The sequence below is a fragment of the Coregonus clupeaformis genome, chromosome 30, assembly GCF_020615455.1.
Source record: "Coregonus clupeaformis isolate EN_2021a chromosome 30, ASM2061545v1, whole genome shotgun sequence".
In the NCBI taxonomy this organism is placed as follows: Eukaryota; Metazoa; Chordata; class Actinopteri; order Salmoniformes; family Salmonidae; genus Coregonus; species Coregonus clupeaformis.
The window spans coordinates 46,689,083-46,711,668 of record NC_059221.1 but is presented as its reverse complement, the minus strand read 5'-3'; the positions used below and the strand labels follow the sequence as shown (position 1 = coordinate 46,711,668).

At 44.3% G+C, this 22,586-nt stretch overlaps 1 protein-coding gene across 1 annotated transcript in view; it reads left to right on the top strand.

The window, feature by feature from the left end:
* The first annotated feature begins 309 nt into the window (after positions 1–309).
* The window catches only part of bgnb (biglycan b), a 44,219-nt gene continuing 21,942 nt past the window's right edge, over positions 310–22,586 (top strand). The window contains exon 1 of the mRNA XM_041857089.1: positions 310–573. The gene's annotated coding sequence lies outside the window, so the exon portion shown is untranslated. The remainder of the gene's footprint in view (positions 574–22,586) is intronic.

Below are 22,586 nucleotides of genomic sequence, written 5' to 3'. Positions count from 1 at the left end.
CTCAAGAGACTTTTGTGGTCCGGAAAGGAGTGCTCATTTGACATGAATCCATCCCGATCCATGGAAGCGGAGTGGTTTTGAGGAATCCGACGGCTGCCCGCAGGTAGCTTATTCCCTCGCCTGCCTCTGGATCAAGGTGTGGGAGTCCATGTCCATCATCACACTTGCGAGCGATTTAAAGGAATGCAAACATGTTATAAAATATATTTGCTGCTCACCTTTCCATTTCATCAAAAAGCAAACTCTCTCTCTCTCTCTCTCTCTCTCTCTCTCTCTCTCTCTCTCCATCTCTCTCTGTTACTTTTGAGCTCTACCCCCCCATCTCTTAGTCATTTCCTTGGTTCGGGAGCGAGTTGACTGTTCCGACACCGTTGGCACTCACGGGCTGGGTCACAGCGACTGGCTGATAGGGGCAGGGAAAATAGTCTACATAAATACATTCCTAAATGTCATGAAAATCCTCCGTTTGACTTTCTCTCAAGAAAAACCGACGCACTGACATCCTAAATAAGGAGAAAAATCTCAGACCATCCAACTGGAGTTGGAGATTATAGATTCCTTTTTGAACTGAAGGTAAGATGACACGATTATTGTAAAACAGATATTTTGCATTTGTTTAGTAAAATAGCAAAGAAATGTGGGTATTTGTTGTTGTTGCTAGAACAATATTATGTAAATGAAAGTTGAGTTGAGTAATCTATTTTTAACATTACAGTCCGAATTGGGAAGATCATTCCTAATGCTATGGATACATACAATTTTGCTTATTTTCCTGTGGTGTAACGTTTTAGCCTAGACTACATACAACCTGCTGCACCGTTCGTTCCATGGCATGCCTCCTGCATTAGACACACAAACTAATATGATGTATTATGATCGAGAATGCTCTATCAGTTATGTTCAATAGATGGCGCCACGGAGCGGTGTAGAATTTATGAACGTTGTGTCTTTAGGATTATAGATAATTAAAAGGACCTTGTGCGCTCACCCCGTTTACCCTCAGTCCAATGGACTCAGATCGAAGTTAGTTTTTTCCCCATTCCCCAGAGCTTTCTTTTTAATCTCTCCTTTCGTCGCACTCTGATTGTGGTATTTATAGGCATTTATAGCTGGGATTTTTATGCCCTACCGGCATCATCATTTTGGGAGAATAATTGCAGTCAAACGTGCCAATCAAGTCAGCCCGCTATGGTGCTACCCTGTAACTCCGTCAACGACCTTTAAGAGACTGCCCTGTCTTTAACCCACTGTTGAATATGTTTTTGGTTTTTGGATGGTTTTTAGATGGTTTATAGATGGTTTTTGGATGTTTTGTGGGATGGCATTATAAATGTTGTTGCCATTTGGTGTTGTTTCATTGAATTCTCTCTGTGTGCTGGTGTATGGCCTACCTGTGTCTGGTGTGCCCATGTGCCAGACTGTATATGTGGCATTAGCAGCAGGTGGTGATTCCTTGTCTGGCCCTCATTCTGTCTCATGTTGATGACATCATGTCCAGCTCTATGGTTTAATGCCACATGGCCTGCCACAAATAAGGGCCCCATTTATACCAAACCCATTTAACTCTGAGTCACTATGGATACAGGGGCACATCTCAAAGGAGGAGTAGGTCTACACTAATACAAATGGTTTGACAGTATGTCATGTCAAATGAATTGACTGCCTCACTGTGCCTGCCATCAGCCAGTCTGTCTGTCTGGTCTGGTCTGTCTGGTCTGTCTGTCTGTGCCCCCCCATCACCTTCACCTGTGGGCCACATGGTTGTAGGCTGGTGGTATATGAAGAGAGATAGTGAATGCTGTTTAATGGAAGTCATAATTGGACTTGTGGTGTCTGGGGTTTTATTGCGAGGACGCCTAGCCTATAGGGTTTTACTGAGAGGAAGCATAGCCTATTGGGTTTTATTGAAAAGGAAGCCTATTGGGTTTTACTTAGAGGAAGCCTAGCCTATTGCGTTTTATTGAAAAGGAAGCCTAGCCTATAGGGTTTTATTGAAAAGGAAGCCTATTGGGTTTTATTGAAAAGGAAGCCTAGCCTACAGGGTTTTATTGAAAAGGAAGCCTACAGGGTTTTATTGAAAAGGAAGCCTATAGGGTTTTATTGAAAAGGAAGCCTAGCCTATAGGGTTTTATTGAAAAGGAAGCCTAGCCTATTGGGTTTTATCGAAAAGGAAGCCTAGCCTATTGGGCTTTATTGAAAAGGAAGCCTAGCCTATTGGGTTTTATCGAAAAGGAAGCCTAGCCTATAGGGTTTGCAGTAGGATAACTATATCCTTGCCTGGGTTACCACCAGGGTTTCGAAGCCTGTCAATCAAGCCTGTTTTTCATTTTCATGTGCCACTCTGATATAAAGACCATGTGTGTTCAGGGTTTTCACAGGCTAGGCCTACAGTACAGCCAAGAGAAACGTTTACCAGGAGCCTGGGGCCTATGTTCTGTTTCGTTCTGATTTCAACTAGTTAGGCCTGTGATCTTCTCTACACAGCTCTGTGTTCGTTTAGTGTAGTTAGGCCTGGTCTCGGCTGTGTTTAGCTGGTTACCACATCTAAGCCTGGCGGCAGCAGAGAAGCTTCCAAAGAAATCCTTTTTTAGGGACACCAGTCACCAAATTACAGCCGCAGGCCTAGTTAACTCCACCCGAGTGCCCTGTCCCAGACCCGCCTAGTGTGTGCTAGCAGTCAGAGAGGGTTGTGTGTGTCTGTGTGTGTGTGTGTTAAAGGCTTCCTATCTGAAACAGTTCGGAACAGTTCGTAAATATATTATGACAACATTTTCGGACGTTTTTGTTCGTTTTGGCCTTCGGCAAGGGTTTTTTCAGCTGTTCGTGAACACTACATTTGTTTGTTGAGGCAAGCCGAAGTTCGGAAGCCGAAGTCTACGCCTCTTCGTCGGTGATTGGTCAACTGTAGGGATTCTTCAATGAAGTGTTTGGTGTCATTCAACGAGAGACATTGATAAATACTGCACCAAACATCCTAGTTAGATGTAACATTGCTCGGTTAAGATCTCCTCTGCAAAAACGTCAAAATTAATGACAGATTTCTTGAGTTATCTTAGATTAATTCGGGCTATTTTGAGGAAGCGTATACTGGCTACGGCATCTCAAGATGGACAAACAGTACTATTGCCACTTTTTTCTGTTTTTTCAAGCGAGGGTCTTTTAAGGGAGTATGCAGCACACTCGTTCGGTAAGGTGCCAGCCGAAGCCGAAGCATGCGGAAGCCTCAGTGGTGGTGGCATGGAAGGGGGACACAGCGTGAGGAAATGAGAGGAGTGAGGACCGGAGAGAGAGAAAAAAAGAAGTGCTGAGAAAGAGAAGAGAGGACAATTTAACAGTGCTGCCAATCAACCCAAAGTTAACCCTGATTAAGCTTTTCATGCCACCTCAGCATGCTGTGTCTCACGCCCTGCCTCCTCCATATGATATTAATAGGCAGTGAGTGTTGACGTGGCCAGGGCCAATACACCATTATTCCACTTCCAGCAGTCAGCTGTTGGCAACCCCTCCTGCCCCACCTTGCCTTGTAGGGCTGCCAGTACCATGAATGGAGTAGAGGTTGATGAGTTCATAAGGTGCAAGTTGAACTTCCTGACACAGTGATCTGCAATCCTGGTATTGGAGGCCTACAGGGTGTGCAGGCGTTTGTTACAGCCCAGCCCTTACACACCTGATTCAATCAGTTAAGGTGTTAGTTGAATCTCATTTGTGTATCCATGTGTTTTTATATACATGCCATTTGTTGTGAAGATCCAGCTATACTCTATGCCCTAATCTCAAATGAATTGGCAAGGCACTGTATCTGATGGGTGAATGTCTGACACGCTTTGATTCTGGAGTGAATTTAACAAGGTCTCTTTAGCTTCAGTCAGCAGATGATGTGTGGTGCTCCCTCTCTCTAGCCTCTGTAGCAGGGGTGAGTGTTGGTTTTAGGTCGAGAGTGGTTGTCATGTGGGAATCTCACTGACTGGGAAGCCATTGTGGTGGATGGGAGCGTTGACATGCAACACTTGCTTGATGGATTGTTCATATAGGAAATGTAAAGATACGTGTAGACTGGGTAGTGTTTGGTGTGTGGGAAACTTAAACATCCAAGGACCATGCTGGAGACATGAGATACTCAAAGATATCACTGGTTTCCTTTTCGTCTCAGATGTTAGTCCTCACCCTTTTCCCTCGCTCTATCTCTGTCCTCTTCCCCTCTCTATCTCTCTGTCTCTGTCCTCTTCCCCCTCTCTATCTCTATCTCTGTCCTCTTTCCCCCCTCTATCTCTCTGCTCTGTTCTCTTCCCCCTCTCTATCTCTCTGTCTCTGTCCTCTTTTCACCCTCTATCTCTCTGTCTCTGTCCTCTTCCCCCTCTCTATCTCTCTATCTCTGTCCTCTTCCCCTCTCTATCTCTCTGTCTCTGTCCTCTTTCCCCTCTCTATCTCTCTATCTCTGTCCTCTTCCCCCTCTCTATCTCTCTGTCTCTGTCCTCTTCCCCCTCTCTATATCTCTGTCTCTGTCCTCTTTTCCCCCTCTATCTCTCTGTCTCTGTCCTCTTCCCCCTCTCTATCTCTCTATCTCTGTCCTCTTCCCCTCTCTATCTCTCTGTCTCTGTCCTCTTTTCCCCATCTATCTCTCTATCTCTGTCCTCTTCCCCCTCTCTATCTCTCTATATCTGTCCTCTTCCCCCTCTCTATCTCTCTGTCTCTGTCCTCTTCCCCCTCTCTATCTATCTGTCTCAGTCCTCTTTCCCCCCTCTATCTCTCTCTCTGTCCTCTTCCCCCCTCTCTCTCTGTCTCTGTTCTATTCCCCCTCTCTATCTCTCTGTCTCTGTCCTCTTTTCCCCATTTCTATCTCTCTGTCTCAGTCCTCTTTTCCCTCTCTATCTCTCTGTCTCTGTCCTCTCCCCCTCTCTATCTCTCTGTCTCTGTCCTCTTCCTCCTCTCTATCTCTCTGTCTCTGTCCTCTTTTCCCTCTCTATCAATTAAATTAAATTCAAGGGGCTTTATTGGCATGGGAAACATATGTTTACATTGCCAAAGCAAGTGAAATGGATAAACCAAAGTGAAATAAACAATAAAAAAATGAACAGTAAACATTACACTCACAAAAGTTCTAAAAGAATAAAGACATTTCAAATGTCATATTATGTCTATATACAGTGTTGTAACTGTGCAAAAAGTACAAAAGGGAAAATAAATAAACTCTATCTCTCTCTGTCTCTGTCTTCTTTTTCACTCATTTATGTCTTCTCACCATGATTGCTGTAATAAAACAAATAATAGGAGAGCAGAGCAGAGAGGAGAAAAAAATAAAATGAGAGAATGAGAGAGAAGGAGATACAGACAGACGGAGAGAGGGTAGAAGTATAGAGTGAGGTGGAGGGAAGTCCCCCACTAGTGTCTAGGGCATATGGGTTTATACCTGTTAGAATCAAACAAACAACCTCAGACACAGAACACAACATGTAGACATAAATATGATGATAGACGCTTGGAGGTGAATTCCAGACGAACACTGTATGACAGAGGGATAGAGAGACAGACAGACAGACAGACGGACGGATGTACGGACGGACGGACAGACAGACATACAGAGACAGACAGACACAGACATAGAGAGAGAAAGAGAGAGAGAGAGAGAGACAGAGACAGAGAGAGGGAGAGAGAGAGAGAGACAGAGAGAGACAGAGAGAGAGAGAGAGAGAGACATAGAGAGAGAAAGAGAGAGAGAGAGACAGAGAGACAGAGAGAGAGAGCGAGAGAGTGAGAGAGAGAGAGAGAGAGAGAGAGACATAGAGAGAGAGAAAGAGAGAGAGAGAGAGAGAGAGAGAGAGAGAGAGAGAGAGAGAGAGAGAGAGAGAGAGAGAGAGACAGTAGTGTGTTAGTAGCATGTATATAAGGGTTACTGGGTTAGCGAATCCCAGTAAAAATTATTCCAGACAATCCAAATAATTTATTCAGAGACATAAACACCCAGGAAACAGCTAATGTTTTTCCATGATGTAGACTGGCCAGGGTCCTGGATCCTGGTTGTCAAAAAACCCAAATCTGCAGTCTGGTCAAATTGGTAAAAATAGCAGCCAAATTATACCATGCTGCTGAAAAAAAACATGGCTGGCTTGGCCTGGACAAAGGAATGTAGAGGGACCGTATACTGACAGGAACTTAGATACCCAGCAGGACACATTCAGCTCCCATTCAGATGATCTTACTACAGTGCCTTGCAAAATTATTCATTTTTCCTATTTTGATGCATTACAACCTGTAATTTAAATGGATTTTTTCATGTAATGGACATACACAAAATAGTCCAAATTGGTGAAGTGAAATGAAAAAAATAACTTGTTTCATAAAATTCTAAAAAATAAATAACGGAAAAGTGGTGCGTGCATATGTATTCACCCCCTTTGCTATGAAGCCCCTAAATAAAATCTGGCGCAACCAATTACCTTCAGAAGTCACATAATTAGTTAAATAAAGTCCAACTGTGTGCAAGCTAAGTGTCACATGATCTGTCACATGATCTCAGTATACATATACACACACACACCTGTTCTGAAAGGCCCCAGAGTCTGCAACACCACTAAGCAAGGGGCACCACCAAGCAAGCGGCACCATGAAGATCAAGGAGCTCTCCAAACAGGTCAGGGACAAAGTTGTGGAGAAGTACAGATCAGGGTTGGGTTATAAAAAAATATCAGAAACTTTGAACATCCCACGGAGCACCATTAAATACATTATTAAAAAATGGAAAGAATATGGCACCACAACAAACCTCCCAAGAGAGGGCCTCCCAACAAAACTCACGGACCAGGCAAGGAGGGCATTTATCAGAGAGGCAACAAAGAGACCAAAGATAACCCTGAAGGAGCTGCAAAGACTTTGGGGGGGGGGGGGATAGTTATGCACGCTCAAGTTTTCTGTTTTTTTGTCTTATGTCTTGTTTGTTTCACAATAAAAAATATTTTGCATCTTCAAAGTGGTAGGCATGTTGTGTAAATCACAACATGCCTCCCGAGTGGCGCAGCGGTCTAAGGCACTGCATCTCAGTGCTTGAGGCGTCACTACAGACCCCCTGGTTCGATTCCAGGCTGTATCACAACCGGCCGTGATTGGGAGTCCCATAGGGCGGCGCACAATTGGCCCAGCGTCGTCCAGGTTTGGCCGGTGTAGGCCATCATTGTAAAAAAGAATTTGTTCTTAACTGACTTGCCTAGTTAAATGAAGGTTAAAAAAATGATACAACCCCCCCCCCAAAAAAAAAATCTATTTGAATTCCAGGTTGTAAGGCAGGAGGAAAAATGCCAAGGGGGGTGAATACTTTCTCAAGCCACTGTATAGGAAAAGTGGGAGCTGAGAAAAGGTAGGGGAAGGGAAAGGGGTCACCTAGTCACACAACTGAATGTATTCAACTGGAATGTGAGTGTGTGCGTACCATGGATAATTTAGCTATTTGATTTAGAATTTTAGGACTCCTCAAAAAATATGGCAAAATATTTGATAAAATATTGAAGTTGGCCTTTACTACTATAGCCCATAGAAACGCATTGAATACCAAATTCATAGATGGCAAAAGAAGACAGTAAAAAAAAGATAATAAGGAATAAGGTTTTGAAGTTTATGTCCTGTATCTAGGAGATATAAGAAAGCTCAGGAAATAATTTTGTATTTTTGGACACATATTTAACCCCTTTTTTTTGTTGGTACAAAACTACCTCCATACTTCAATTTGTTTGTATGGGTGACCTTCAGACGATTCCCGTGACACTTGTGGGGGTCGTAGTAGAGCAAAACGGAGAACACCACCGTGTTCGTGAGAGTCTCCCCTTTCCATAGAGTGGTCATAATAGTTTGCCAAACTGTTCTGATGCTACAGACGTTTTCGTGAGAAGACCGATTTTTGGGATGTCTCATGGTCTGACAAACATCGCTGTAGCTTGGCCACCTTCCACCGCAGATGCAGAAGGCCGACGTAGGCGGATGTGGTATATTGAGATGCAGACCATGCAAAAAACTGATATCTCTAGCTTAAACTGACGGATTTTGATGTGGATCTTTTTATTATGTTAAACTGATGGACAGGTGTGTCAATAGACTCTTTAGGATTAATTGACATCATCAGCACCCGCGGAGCAGTTGTTGTTGGGGGTTAACTGTAGCTATGAGTCTTTCTGGGTAAGTCTCTAAGAACTTTCCGCACCTGGATTGTGCAATATTTGCCCATTATTCTGTTCAAAGTTCTTCAAGCTCTGTCGAATTGGTTGTTAATCATTGCTAGACAACCATTTTCAGGTCTTGCCATAGATTTTCAAGTAGATTTAAGTCAAAACTTTAACTTGGCCACTCAGGAACATTCTCTGTCTTCTTGGTAAGCAACTCCAGTGTAGATTTGGCCTTGTGCTTTAGATTATTGTCCTGCTGAAAGGTCAATTAATCTCCCAGTGTCTGGTGGAAAGCAGACTGAACCCGTTTTTCCTCTAGGATTTTGCCTGTGCTTAGCTCCACTCCGTTTCTTTTTTATCCTGAAAAACTCCCTAGTCCTTATCTATTACATGTATACCCATAACATGATGCAGCCACCACTATGCTTGAAAATATGGAGAGTGCTACTCAGTAATATGTTGTATTGGATTTGCCTCAAGCATAACACTTTGTATTCAGGACAAAAAAAGTTAATTACTTTGCCAAATTTTTTGCAGTATTACTTTAGTGCTTTGTTGCAAACAGGATGCATGTTTTCAAATATTTGATCCATCCTCAGTTTTCTCCTATCACAGCCATTAAACTCTGTAACTGTTTTAAAGTCATAGTTTGCCTCAGGGTGAAATCCCTGAGCGGTTTCCTTCCTCTCCGGCAACTGAGTTAAGAAGGACGCCTGTATCTTTGTTGTGACTGAGTGTATTTATACACCATCCAAAGTGTTATTAATTACTTCACCATGCTCAAAGGGATATTCAATGTCTGCTCTTTTAATGTTTAACCATCTACTGTCACGATCGTCAGGAACAGATGAGGACCAAGGCGCAGCGTTGCAGGCAAACATACTCTTTATTGAGCGAAAACACGATCAAAACAACAAAGACGGTAACGTGACAGTTCACGGTCAAACTCAACCAACTTGAAACAAGAACCCACAAAAACAAAGGAAAAACCGACAGTTTAAATATGGCTCCCAATCAGAGACAACCAGCAAACAGCTGACACTCGTTGCCTCTGATTGGGAGTCACTCAGGCCAACATAGAAATAGGGAACATAGATCTACACACCCTGGCTCAACATAACAGTGTCCCCAGAGCCAGGGCGTGACAGTACCCCCTAAAGGCGCGGACTCCGACCGAGCCAACTAAATACCACAGGGAGGGACCGGGTGGGCACTCCGCCTTGGCGGCGGATCCGGCTCTGGGCCCGATCCCCACTCCCTCTCCAACCCCCCAAAGTACCCCTGGTCCGGTCTGGCCCCGCTGGCCGGAGCCGGACTGACGACACGCACCCCTGGCTTGGTGCGTGGAACAGGAAACGGACCGACCGGGCTGACGATGCGCACCCCTGGCTTGGTGCGTGGAGTAGCAACTGGCCGGACCGGGCTGACGATACACACCCCTGGCTTGTGCGTGGAGCAGGAATGGACCGGACCGGGCTGACGATGCGCGCCCCTGGCTTAGGTGCGTGGAGTAGCAACTGGCCGGACCGGGCTGACGTACGCACCCCTGGCTTGGTGCCTGGAGCAGGAATGGGCCGGACTGGGCTGGCGACGCGCACCACAGACTTGGTGCGGAGAGCAGGAACGGGCCGGACAGGGCTGACGAAACGCACCACAGACTTGGTGCGGGGAGCAGGAACAGGCCGGACCGGGCTGGCGACGCGCACCACAGGTTTGGTGCGGGAGCAGGAACAGGCCGGACCGGGCTGGCGACGCGCACCATAGGCTCGGTGCGGGGAGCAGGAACAGGCCGGGGCCGGGCTGACGACACGCACCACAGGCTCGATGCGAGGAACAGGAACAGGCCGGACCGTACTGGGGACACACACCACTGGCCCTACGCAGGGATCAGGAACGGGCCGGACCGGACTGGTAACACACCCCAGTACCTCTCGCCGTGCCTCCACACTTTCCCTCTCCTCTGTGACCAGTGGCCCCCTTAACCTGGCGGCCTCCTCTGCACACCCGCTGGACCGCTCCATCGCGGCCTCCTGCTGCCCCGTCGTCCACGTCGTGAGCCCCCCCCTAAAAAATTTCTGGGGTTCTCTCCTCCCCGTGGACCAGGCCTCCCTAGTTTTCGCCAGACTCTCACCCCACTGCTTCAAAGTCCAACCTCTCTGCTCTTCACTTGGCTTGGCCCAGTCGAGACTCTTAATCCATTGCTCCATAGACCAGCCTCTCTTCTCTTCACTTAGCTGGGCCCAGTCGAGACTCCTACTCCACTGATCCCAGGTCCTTCCTCTCTCCTCTTCACGCTGCTTGGTCCAGTTTTGGTGGGTTCTTCTGTCACGATCGTCAGGAACAGATGAGGACCAAGGCGCAGCGTTGCAGGCAAACATACTCTTTATTGAGCGAAAACACGATCAAAACAACAAAGACGGTAACGTGACAGTTCACGGTCAAACTCAACCAACTTGAAACAAGAACCCACAAAAACAAAGGAAAAACCGACAGTTTAAATATGGCTCCCAATCAGAGACAACCAGCAAACAGCTGACACTCGTTGCCTCTGATTGGGAGTCACTCATGCCAACATAGAAATAGGGAACATAGATCTACACACCCTGGCTCAACATAACAGTGTCCCCAGAGCCAGGGCGTGACATCTACCAATAGGTGCCCTTCTTTGCGAGGCATTGGAAAACCTCCCTGGTCTTTGTGGTTGAATCTACAGTGGGGAGAACAAGTATTTGATACACTGCCGATTTTGCAGGTTTTCCTACTTACAAAGCATGTAGAGGTCTGTAATTTTTTTATCATAGGTACACTTCAACTGTGAGAGACGGAATCTAAAACAAAAATCCAGAAAATCACATTGTATGATTTTTAAGTATTTAATTTGCATTTTTATTGCATGACATAAGTATTTGATACATCAGAAAAGCATAACTTAATATTTGGTACAGAAACCTTTGTTTGCAATTACAGAGATCATACGTTTTCTGTAGGTCTTGACCAGGTTTGCACACACTGCAGCAGGGATTTTGGCCCACTCCTCCATACAGACCTTCTCCAGATCCTTCAGGTTTCGGGGCTGTCGCTGGGCAATACGGACTTTCAGCTCCCTCCAAAGATGTTCTATTGGGTTCAGGTCTGGAGACTGGCTAGGCCACTCCAGGACCTTGAGATGCTTCTTACGGAGCCACTCCTTAGTTGCCCTGGCTGTGTGTTTCAGGTCGTTGTCATGCTGGAAGACCCAGCCACAACCCATCTTCAATGCTCTTACGGAGGGAAGGAGGTTGTTGGCCAATATCTCACGATACATGGCCCCATCCATCCTCCCCTCAATACGGTGCAGTCGTCCTGTCCCCTTTGCAGAAAAGCATCCCCAAAGAATGATGTTTCCACCTCCATGCTTCACGGTTGGGATGGTGTTCTTGGGGTTGTACTCATCCTTCTTCTTCCTCCAAACACGGCGAGTGGAGTTTAGACCAAAAAGCTCTATTTTTGTCTCATCAGACCACATGACCTTCTCCCATTCCTCCTCCGGATCATCCAGATGGTCATTGGCAAACTTCAGACGGGCCTGGACATGCGCTGGCTTGAGCAGGGGGACCTTGCGTGCGCTGCAGGATTTTAATCCATGACGGCGTAGTGTGTTACTAATGGTTTTCTTTGAGACTGTGGTCCCAGTTCTCTTCAGGTCATTGACCAGGTCCTGCCATGTAGTTCTGGGCTGATCCCTCACCTTCCTCATGATCATTGATGCCCCACGAGGTGAGATCTTGCATGGAGCCCCAGACCGAGGGTGATTGACCGTCATCTTGAACTTCTTCCTTTTTCTAATAATTGCGCCAACAGTTGTTGCCTTCTCACCAAGCTGCTTGCCTATTGTCCTGTAGCCCATCCCAGCCTTGTGCAGGTCTACAATTTTATCCCTGATGTCCTTACACAGCTCTCTGGTCTTGGCCATTGTGGAGAGGTTGGAGTCTGTTTGATTGAGTGTGTGGACAGGTGTCTTTTATACAGGTAACAAGTTCAAACAGGTGCAGTTAATACAGGTAATGAGTGGAGAACAGGAGGGCTTCTTAAAGAAAAACTAACAGGTCTGTGAGAGCCGGAATTCTTACTGGTTGGTAGGTGATCAAATACTTATGTCATGCAATAAAATGCAAATTAATTACTTAAAAATCATACAATGTGATTTTCTGGATTTTGTTTTGTTTTAGATTCCGTCTCTCACAGTTGAAGTGTACCTATGATAAAAATTACAGACCTCTACATGCTTTGTAAGTAGGAAAACCTGCAAAATCGGCAGTGTATCAAATACTTGTTCTCCCCACTGTATGTTTGAAATTCAATGCTCAACTGAGGGACCTTACAGATAATTGTATGTGTGGGTTACAGAGATGAGGTAGTCATTCAAAAATCATGTTAAACACTATTATTGCACACGGAGTGAGTCCATGCATCGTATTTTGTGACTTGTTATGAACATTTTTACTCCTGAACTTATGTAGGCTTGCCATAACAAAGGTGTTGAATACTTTTTGACTCAAGACATTTCAGCTTTTCATTTTTTATTAATTAGTCAAAATATCTAAAAACATAATACATTGTGGGGTATTGTATGTAGGGCATTGACCAGAAATATGAATTGAATCAATTTTAAATTCAGGCTGTAACACAACAAAATGTGGAAAAATTCAAGGGGTGTGAATACTTTCTGAAGGCACTATATATATATATATATATATATATATATATATATTTACAGTGAGGGAAAAGAAGAAATGATCAGTCTATAATTTTAATGGTAGGTTTATTTGAACAGTGAGAGACAGAATAACAACAAAAAAATCCAGAAAAACGCATGTCAAAATTTGTAAATTGATTTGCATTTTAATGAGGGAAATAAGTATTTGTCCCCTCTGCAAAACATGACTTAGTACTTGGTAGCAAAACCCTTGTTGGCAATCACAGAGGTCAGACGTTTCTTGTAGTTGGCCACCAGGTTTGCACACATCTCAGGAGGGATTTTGTCCCACTCCTCTTTGCAGATCTTCTCCAAGTCATTACGGTTTCGAGGCTGACGTTTGGCAACTCAAACCTTCAGCTCCCTCCACAGATTTTCTATGTGATTAAGGTCTGGAGACTGGCTAGGCCACTCCAGGACCTTAATGTGCTTCTTCTTGAGCCACTCCTTTGTTGCCTTGGCCGTGTGTTTTGGGTCATTATCATGCTGGAATACCCATTCACGACCCATTTTCAATGCCCTGTTTGAGGGAAGGAGGTTCTCACCCACGATTTGATGGTACATGGCCCCGTCCATCGTCCCTTTGATGCGGTGAAGTTGTCCTGTCCCCTTAGCAGAAAAACACCCCCAAAGCATAATGTTTCCACCTCCATGTTTGACGGTGGGGATGGTGTTCTTGGGGTCATAGGCAGCATTCCTCCTCCTCCAAACACGGCGAGTTGAGTTGATGCCAAAGAGCTCCATTCTGGTCTCATCTGACCACAACACTTTCACCCAGTTCTCCTCTGAATCATTCAGATGTTCCTTGGCAAACTTCAGACGGGCATGTATATGTGCTTTCTTGAGCAGGGGGACCTTGCGGGCACTGCAGGATTTCAGTCCTTCATGGTGTAGTGTGTTACCAATTGTTTTCTTGATGACTATGGTCCCAGCTGCCTTGAGATCATTGACAAGATCCTGCCGTGTAGTTCTGGGCTGATTCCTCACCGTTCTCATGATCATTGCAACTCCACGAGGTGAGATCTTGCATGGAGCCCCAGGCCGAAGGAGATTGACAGTTATTCTGTGTTTCTTCCATTTGCGAATAATCGCACCAACTGTTGCCACCTTCTCACCAAGCTGCTTGGCGATGGTCTTGTAGCCCATTCCAGCCTTGTGTAGGTCTACAATCTTGTCCCTGACATCCTTGGAGAGCTCTTTGATCTTGGCCATGGTGGAGAGTTTGGAATCTGATTGATTGCTTGCTTCTGTGGACAGGTGTCTTTTATACAGGTAACAAGCTTAGATTAAGAGCACTCCCTTTAAGAGTGTGCTCCTAATCTCAGCTCGTTACCTGTATAAAAGACACCTGGGAGCCAGGAAATCTTTCTGATTGAGAGGGGGTCAAATACTTATTTCCCTCATTAGAATGCAAATCAATTTATAACATTTTTACATGCATTTTTCTGGATTTTGTTGTTGTTATTCTGTCTCTCACTGTTCAAATAAACCTACCATTAAAATTATAGACTGATCATTTCTTTGTCAGTGGGCAAATGTACAAAATCAGCAGGGGATCAAATACTTTTTTCCCTCACTGTATGTACAGTACCAGTCAAAAGTTTGGACACACCTACTCATTCCAGTTTTTCTTTATTTGTACTATTTTCTACATTGTAGAATAATAGTGAAGACATCAAACTATGAAATAACACATATGGAATCATGTAGTACCAAAAAAGTGTTAAACAAATCAAAATGTATGTTATATTTGAGATTCTTCAAATAGCCACCCTTTGCCTGGATGACAGCTTTGCACACTCTTGGCATTCTCTCAACCAGCTTCACCTGGAATGCTTTTCCAACAGTCTTGAAGAAGTTCCTACATATGCTGAGCACTTGTTAGCTGCTTTTCCTTCACTCTGCGGTCCGACTCATCCCAAACCATCTCAAATGGGTTGAGGTCGGGGGATTGTGGAGGCCAGGTCATCTGATGCAGCACTCCATCACTAGTCTTCTTGGTAAAATAGCCCTTACACAGCCTGGAGGTGTGTTGGGTCATTGTCCTGTTGAAAAACAAATGATAGTCCCACTAAGCCCAAACCAGATGGGATGGCGTATCGCTGCAAAATGCTATGGTAGCCATGCTGGTTAAGTGTGCCTTGAATTCTAAATAAATCACAGACAGTGTCAGCAGCAAAGCACCCCCACACCATAACAACTCCTCCTCCATACTTTACAGTGGGAACTACATATGCAGAGATCATCCTTTCACCCACACCGCGTTTTACAAAGACACGGCGGTTGGAACCAAAAATCTCAAATTTGGACTCCAGACCTAAGGACAAATTTCCACCGGTCTAATGTCCATTGCTCGTGTTTCTTGGCCCAAGCAGGTCTCTTCTCCTTATTGGTGTCCTTTAGTAGTGGTTTCTCTGCAGCAATTCGACCAGGAAAAGCATTCCAGGTGAAGCTGGTTGAGAGAATGCCAAGAGTGTGCAAAGCTGTCATCAAGGCAAAGGGTGGCTATTTGAAGAATCTCAAATCTCAAATATATTTTGATTTGTTTAACACTTTTTTGGTTACTACATGATTCCATATGTGTTATTTTATTGTTTTGATGTCTTCACTATTATTCTACAATGTAGAAAATAGTACAAATAAAGAAAAACCCTGGAATGAGTAGGTGTGTCCAAACTTTTGACTGGTACTGTATGTATATATTCCGGACTCTGACATTGCTCGTTCTGGTATTTCTTAATTTCTGTATTTTTACTTTTTGGATTATGTGTGCATTGTTTTGTATTGCTAGGTATTACTCTACTATTAGAAACACAAGCATTTTGCTGCATCTGCGATAATATCAGCAAATCTGTGTACGCGACCAATAGACTTTGATTTGATTCAATTTTTTTATTTGATAAAGGTTAGGGTTAGTAAGAGGAGATGTATAAAAGCGGAACAACTATTCCTGTTGCACTGTCTGTGTTTGTCTTAGAGGTGCCATGGTGTGTGAGGGAAAGAAAGGAAACCAGGAAAAAATTTAAGAAGAGAGGAAGGAATGACAGTGATGAGAGAGAGGGAGGGTGTATGTGAGAAAGAGAGGAAGAGAGAGGGATGAGAGAGAGGAAGAGAGAGAGGGAGAGAGGACGAGAGAGAGAGGAAGAGAGATTGGGATGAGAGAGAGAGGAAGAGAGAGAAGGAAGAGAGAGAGAGAGGAAGAGAGAGAGGGATGAGAGAGAGAGGAAGAGAGAGAGAGAGAGAGAGAGAGAGAGAGAGAGAGAGAGAGAGAGAGAGAGAGAGAGAGAGAGAGAGAAAGAGAGAGAGAGAGAGGAGAGAGAGAGAGAGAGAGAAGAGAGAGAGAGAGAGAGAGGAGAGAGAGCGACAGAGAGAGAGAGAGAGAGAGAGAGAGAGAGAGAGAGAGAGAGAGAGAGAGAGAGAGAATGAGAGAGAGAGAGAGAGAGAGAGAGAGAGAGAGAGAGAGAGAGAGAGAGAGAGAGAGAGAGAGAGAGAGAGAGAGTACCAGATGCTCAGCAGGCTCTGCTCACAATTACTGGCCTGAGGCCAAACCACACAACCAACAACATTAGACACTTTATGGAACACAAAGCCTTCACTATTTCATCCTGGAATATCCAAGGCCTGAGGTCATCTGCCTTTGGCCTAAAGAGCAGGAATCTGGACTTCACCAAAGAAATCGGAAATACAGACATTGTCATCCTACAAGAAACATGGTATAGAGGAGACGGACCCACTGGTTGCCCTCTAGGTTACAGAGAGCTGGTAGTCCCATCCACCAAACTACCAGGTGTGAAACAGGAAGGGACTCAGGGGGTATGCTAATTTGGTATAGAGCAGACCTAACTCACTCTATTAAATTAATCAAAACAGGAACATTTTACATTTGGTTAGAAATTCAAAAGGAAATTATCTCAACTGAGAAAAATGTCCTCCTGTGTGCTACCTATATCCCCCCACTAGAATCCCCATACTTTAATGAAGACAGTTTCTCCATCCTGGAGGGGGAAATCAATAATTTCCAGACCCAGGGACATGTACTAGTCTGTGGCGACCTAAATGCCAGAACTGGACAAGAACCTGACACCCTCAGCACACAGGGGGACAAACACCTACCTGGAGGTGACACCATTCCCCTCCCCCATATGCCCCCTAGGCACAACTACGACAACATAACCAACAAAAATGGGTCACGACTCCTGCAGCTCTGTCGCACACTGGGTATGTACATAGTCAATGGTAGGCTTCGAGGGGACTCCTATGGTAGGTACACCTATAGCTCATCTCTTGGCAGTAGTACTGTAGACTACTTTATCACTGACCTCAACCCAGAGTCTCTCAGAGCGTTCACAGTCAGCCCACTGACACCCCTATCAGACCACAGCAAAATCACAGTCTACTTGAACAGAGCAATACTCAATCATGAGGCATCAAAGCCAAAAGAACTGAATAATATTAAGAAATGCTATAGATGGAAGGAAAGTAGTGTTGAAACCTACCAAAAAACAATTAGGAAACAACAAATTCAATCCCTTTTAGACAACTTCCTGGACAAAACGTTCCACTGTAATAGTGAAGGTGTAAACTTGGCAGTAGAAAACCTAAACAGTATATTTGACCTCTCAGCTTCCCTATCAAATCTAAAAATCTCTAACAGAAAACCAAAGAAAAGTAATAACAGTGATAAATGGTTTGATGAAGAATGCAAAAACCTAAGAAAGAAATTGAGAAACCTATCCAACCAAAAACATAGAGACCCAGAAAACCTGAGCCTACGCCTTCACTATGGTGAATCACTAAAACAATACAGAAATACACGACGGAAAAAGAAGGAACAGCATGTCAGAAATCAGCTCAATGTAATTGAAGAATCCATAGACTCTAACCACTTCTGGGAAAATTGGAAAACACTAAACAAACAACAACACGAAGAGCTATCTATCCAAAACGGAGATGTATGGGTAAACCACTTCTCCAATCTTTTTGGCCCTATAACAGAGAACAAACAGCAAAAAAATATACATGATCAAATGCAAATCTTAGAATCAACTATTAAAGACTACCAGAACCCACTGGATTCTCCAATTACATTGAATGAACTACAGGATAAAATACAAACCCTCCAACCCAAAAAGTCCTGTGGTGTTGATAGTATCCTCAATGAAATGATAAAATATACAGACCACAAATTTCAATTAGCTATACTTAAACTCTTTAACATCATCCTTAGCTCTGGCATCTTCCCCAACATCTGGAACCAAGGACTGATCACCCCAATCCACAAAAGTGGAGACAAATTTGACCCTAATAACTACCGTGGGATATGCGTCAACAGCAACCTTGGGAAAATCCTCTGCATTATCATTAACAGCAGACTAGTTCATTTCCTCAGTGAAAACAATGTACTGAGCAAATGTCAAATTGGCTTTTACCAAATTACCGTACGACAGACCACGTATTCACCCTGCACACCCTAATTGACAAACAAACAAACCAAAACAAAGGCAAAGTCTTCTCATGCTTTGTTGATTTCAAAAAAGCTTTTGACTCAATTTGGCATGAGGGTCTGCTATACAAATTGATGGAAAGTGGGGTTGGGGGAAAAACATACGACATTATAAAATCCATGTACACAAACAACAAGTGTGCGGTTAAAATTGGCAAAAAACACACACATTTCTTTCCACAGGGCCGTGGGGTGAGACAGGGATGCAGTTTAAGCCCCACCCTCTTCAACATATATATCAATGAATTGGCGAGGGCACTAGAACAGTCTGCAGCACCCGGCCTCACCCTACTAGAATCTGAAGTCAAATGTCTTCTGTTTGCTGACGATCTGGTGCTTCTGTCACCAACCAAGGAGGGCCTACAGCAGCACCTAGATCTTCTGCACAGATTCTGTCAGACCTGGGCCCTGACAGTAAATCTCAGTAAGACAAAAATAATGGTGTTCCAAAAAAGGTCCAGTTGCCAGGACCACAAATACAAATTCCATCTAGACACCGTTGCCCTAGAGCACACAAAAAACTATACATACCTCGGCCTAAACATCAGCGCCACAGGTAACTTCCACAAAGCTGTGAACGATCTGAGAGACAAGGCAAGAAGGGCCTTCTATGCCATCAAAAGGAACATAAAATTTGACATACCAATTAGGATCTGGCTAAAAATACTTGAATCAGTTATAGAACCCATTGCCCTTTATGGTTCTGAGGTCTGGGGTCCGCCACCAACCAAGAATTCACAAAATGGGACAAACACCAAATTGAGACTCTGCATGCAGAATTCTGCAAAAACATCCTCCGTGTACAACGTAAAACACCAAATAATGCATGCAGAGCAGAATTAGGCCAATACCCGCTAATTATCAAAATCCAGAAAAGAGCCGTTAAATTCTATAACCACTTAAAAGGAAGCGATTCCCAAACCTTCCATAACAAAGCCATCACCTACAGAGAGATGAACTTGGAGAAGAGTCCCCTAAGTAAGCTTGTCCTGGGGCTCTGTTCACAAACACAAACAGACCCCACACAGCCCCAGGACAACAACAACAACAACACAACTAGACCCAACCAAATCATGAGAAAACAAAAAGAGAATTACTTGACACATTGGAAAGAACAAACAAAAAAACAGAGCAAACTAGAATGCTATTTGGCCCTAAACAGAGAGTACACAGTGGCAGAATACTTGACCACTGTGACTGAACCAAACTTAAGGAAAGCTTTGACTATGTACAGACTCAGTGAGCATAGCCTTGCTATTGAGAAAGGCCGCCGTAGGCAGACCTGGCTCTCAAGAGAAGACAGGCTATGTGCACACTGCCCACAAAATGAGGTGGAAACTGAGCTGCACTTCCTAACCTCCTGCCAAATGTATGACCATATTAGAGACACATATTTCCCTCAGATTACAGCGATCCACAAAGAATTCGAAAACAAACCCAATTTTGATAAACTCCCTTATCTACTGGGTGAAAAACCACAGTGTGCCATCACAGCTGCAAGATTTGTGACCTGTTGCCACAAGAAAAGGGCAACCAGTGAAGAACAAACACCATTGTAAATACAACCCATATTTATGTTTATTTATTTTCCCATTTGTACTTTAACTATTTCACATTGTTACAACACTGTATATATACATAATATGACATTTGAAATGTCTTTATTCTTTTCAAACTTCTGAGTGTAATGTTTACTGTTAATATTTATTGTTTATTTCACTTTTGTTTACTATCTACTTCACTTGCTTTGGCAATGTTAACACACGTTTCCCATGCCAATAAAGCCCTTAAATTGAATTGAATTGAATTGAATTGAGAGAGAGAGAGAGAGAGAGAGAGAGAGAGAGAGAGACAGAGGGAGAGGGAGAGGGAGAGAGGAGAGAGAGAGGGATGAGAGAGAGAGAGAGAGAGAGAAAGAGAGAGCGAGAGGGATGAGAGAGAGAGAGAGAGAGAGGGAGAGGGATGAGAGAGGGAGAGAGAGAGAGAGAGAGAGAGAGAGAGGGATGAGAGAGAGAGAGAGAGAGAGAGAGATAGAGAGAGAGAGAGAGAGAGAGAGAGAGAGGGATGAGAGAGAGAGAGGGATGAGAGAGAGAGAGAGAGAGAGGGAGAGAGAGAGAGAGAGAGAGAGAGAGAGAGAGAGAGAGAGAGAGAGAGAGAGAGAGAGGGATGAGAGAGAGAGAGGGATGAGAGAGAGAGAGAGAGCGAGAGAGAGAGAGAGAGAGAGAGAGAGAGAGAGGGAGCCCTAATTGTATGAGTGATCTTTTTAATAGCACGGGAAGCTTTTAATCAGCACTCACATACGTCACTGACTCAAACCAAATCAAACCAAACCATTAACTTTAATCTTCAGAGGATCAGCTCTTATCTGAATGAACATTAAGACACAACATGATCAACTTTCACACTCTGTTTAAACAACGTCTATTCCACATTGGATCAACATAATTTTATTGAAATGATGGGGAAACAACATTGATTCAACCAGTGTTTGCCCAGTGGGGTGTCTGTCAGACAATACCATTATCTCTCTGTGGACATCTGTGACTATTTGGCATGACGTATTCCTGACCCTCATATCCTCTCCAAACATCTTAATGTGTTTGTTTACAGTTTGTCTTTTTGAAATCAGGGCCTAATGGTGTTCTGGTTTACGATCCTAAGATGTAGATGTGGTCGGACGTTAGTGCTGAGTTGATGTGTGTGTATACAGTTTTTGTTTGACTTCCTCTTGAGTGTGTATAAATATAAACACCACAGATGTACACAGGCCCCTAGGACTACCGTATACAGCCATCTGGTTAATGATGCTCGACAGACCCCAGAGAGGGAGGAGGCCAAGGTAGAAGTTGGCCATAGCCAGTGAGGTCAGATCCATCTCCCTGGTTCAGGTTGGAAAAGTTAGGATTTAGGGTAAGGTTGCTTATGAATCGTAACCTCTCTGTATTTAAGACTATGGGCTCCGTCCACCAAGAGGTCTGGTTCAAGCCTCTCTCCAGCTGTTCCTCTCAGTCACTACATAATCACATCCCTGGCATTCAATCTCTATATCTCTGAATCGCAACAAACATAAAGACAGGCATTTAAGCGTATGATGACTGAAAGAAAACAGCCACATGAAGTATGTGGCCTGTCCAGCTGTTGTGTCTTAGTGGTCAGTCTGTTATTCCACAGTTAAGTCTTTAGTTTGAGGCATCGTGAGTTCCTCGACTTTACTCTCAGCATTATCATCTATTTTGAATTCTTCTTGAAAGTCAAGCGTGCTTCCGGTGTGGCTGGAAATGGCAAGCGCAGGGTAGAGAGACTGGAAGAGGCTGAACGGCATGTCCCGAAGGTTCGGCACAGGGATGGGGAGGCACTGGCTTGTATATACACACACACGCACACGCACACACACACACATAATCCTGACTGGGTAACTAGGACATCTGGTGCCATTCTCTTTAGCACACGTCACCCCTGCTCTCTGGCTTTCTCTCTTTCTCCGTCCCTATCTCCACCGCTCACTTTCTTCCTCTCTTCATCTCAAATTCTCTGTATTCCTTTCTCTCCATTTATCCCTTTCTGACAATTTCTCCCTCCCTCCCTCCCTCCCTCCCTCCCTCCCTCCCTCCCTCCCTCCCTCCCTCCCTCCCTCCCTATCCATCATGATGTGGCAAAGAGTAGAACGATAGATGGTTGTTTTCCCTCTGTGATAATGAGAACCTGATAATGTGTTGATTGAAAATGCTACACTTTCCTCTACAGGGGTTTCACACGTTACTGAGTGTCATTAGCAATGCCTTGACAGACAGGGCTGTTGGAGTAGTATGGACGGATCATTAGAATCAGTCTAAGATGATGTCTAACCCCTAGTGGTTAGGCAAGGTCAGTACAGGCTTACCAAGACCTCACTAGCTATGGCCACTTATTACAAGGTTAGGGTTAGGAATAGATTTTCTGTGTAATATTTGGGCCTAGGTTTATGGTAATTGTTAGTTATGGTTTAGGTTAGAGTTCAGTGAGAAAGTAGCTGCTACTCCTGTAGACTGGGGTGATGGCAGGGTGGGTGGGTTACATTCCTAGTTACCTCAACTAGCAGCAGGAGGAGTGTGTGTGCTCAGCAGTGACATCATGGAGTCTGGCTCTGCACCCACAGACACATTCAGTAACTCAGACACACACACACACACACACACACACACACAATAACACACACTGCTGC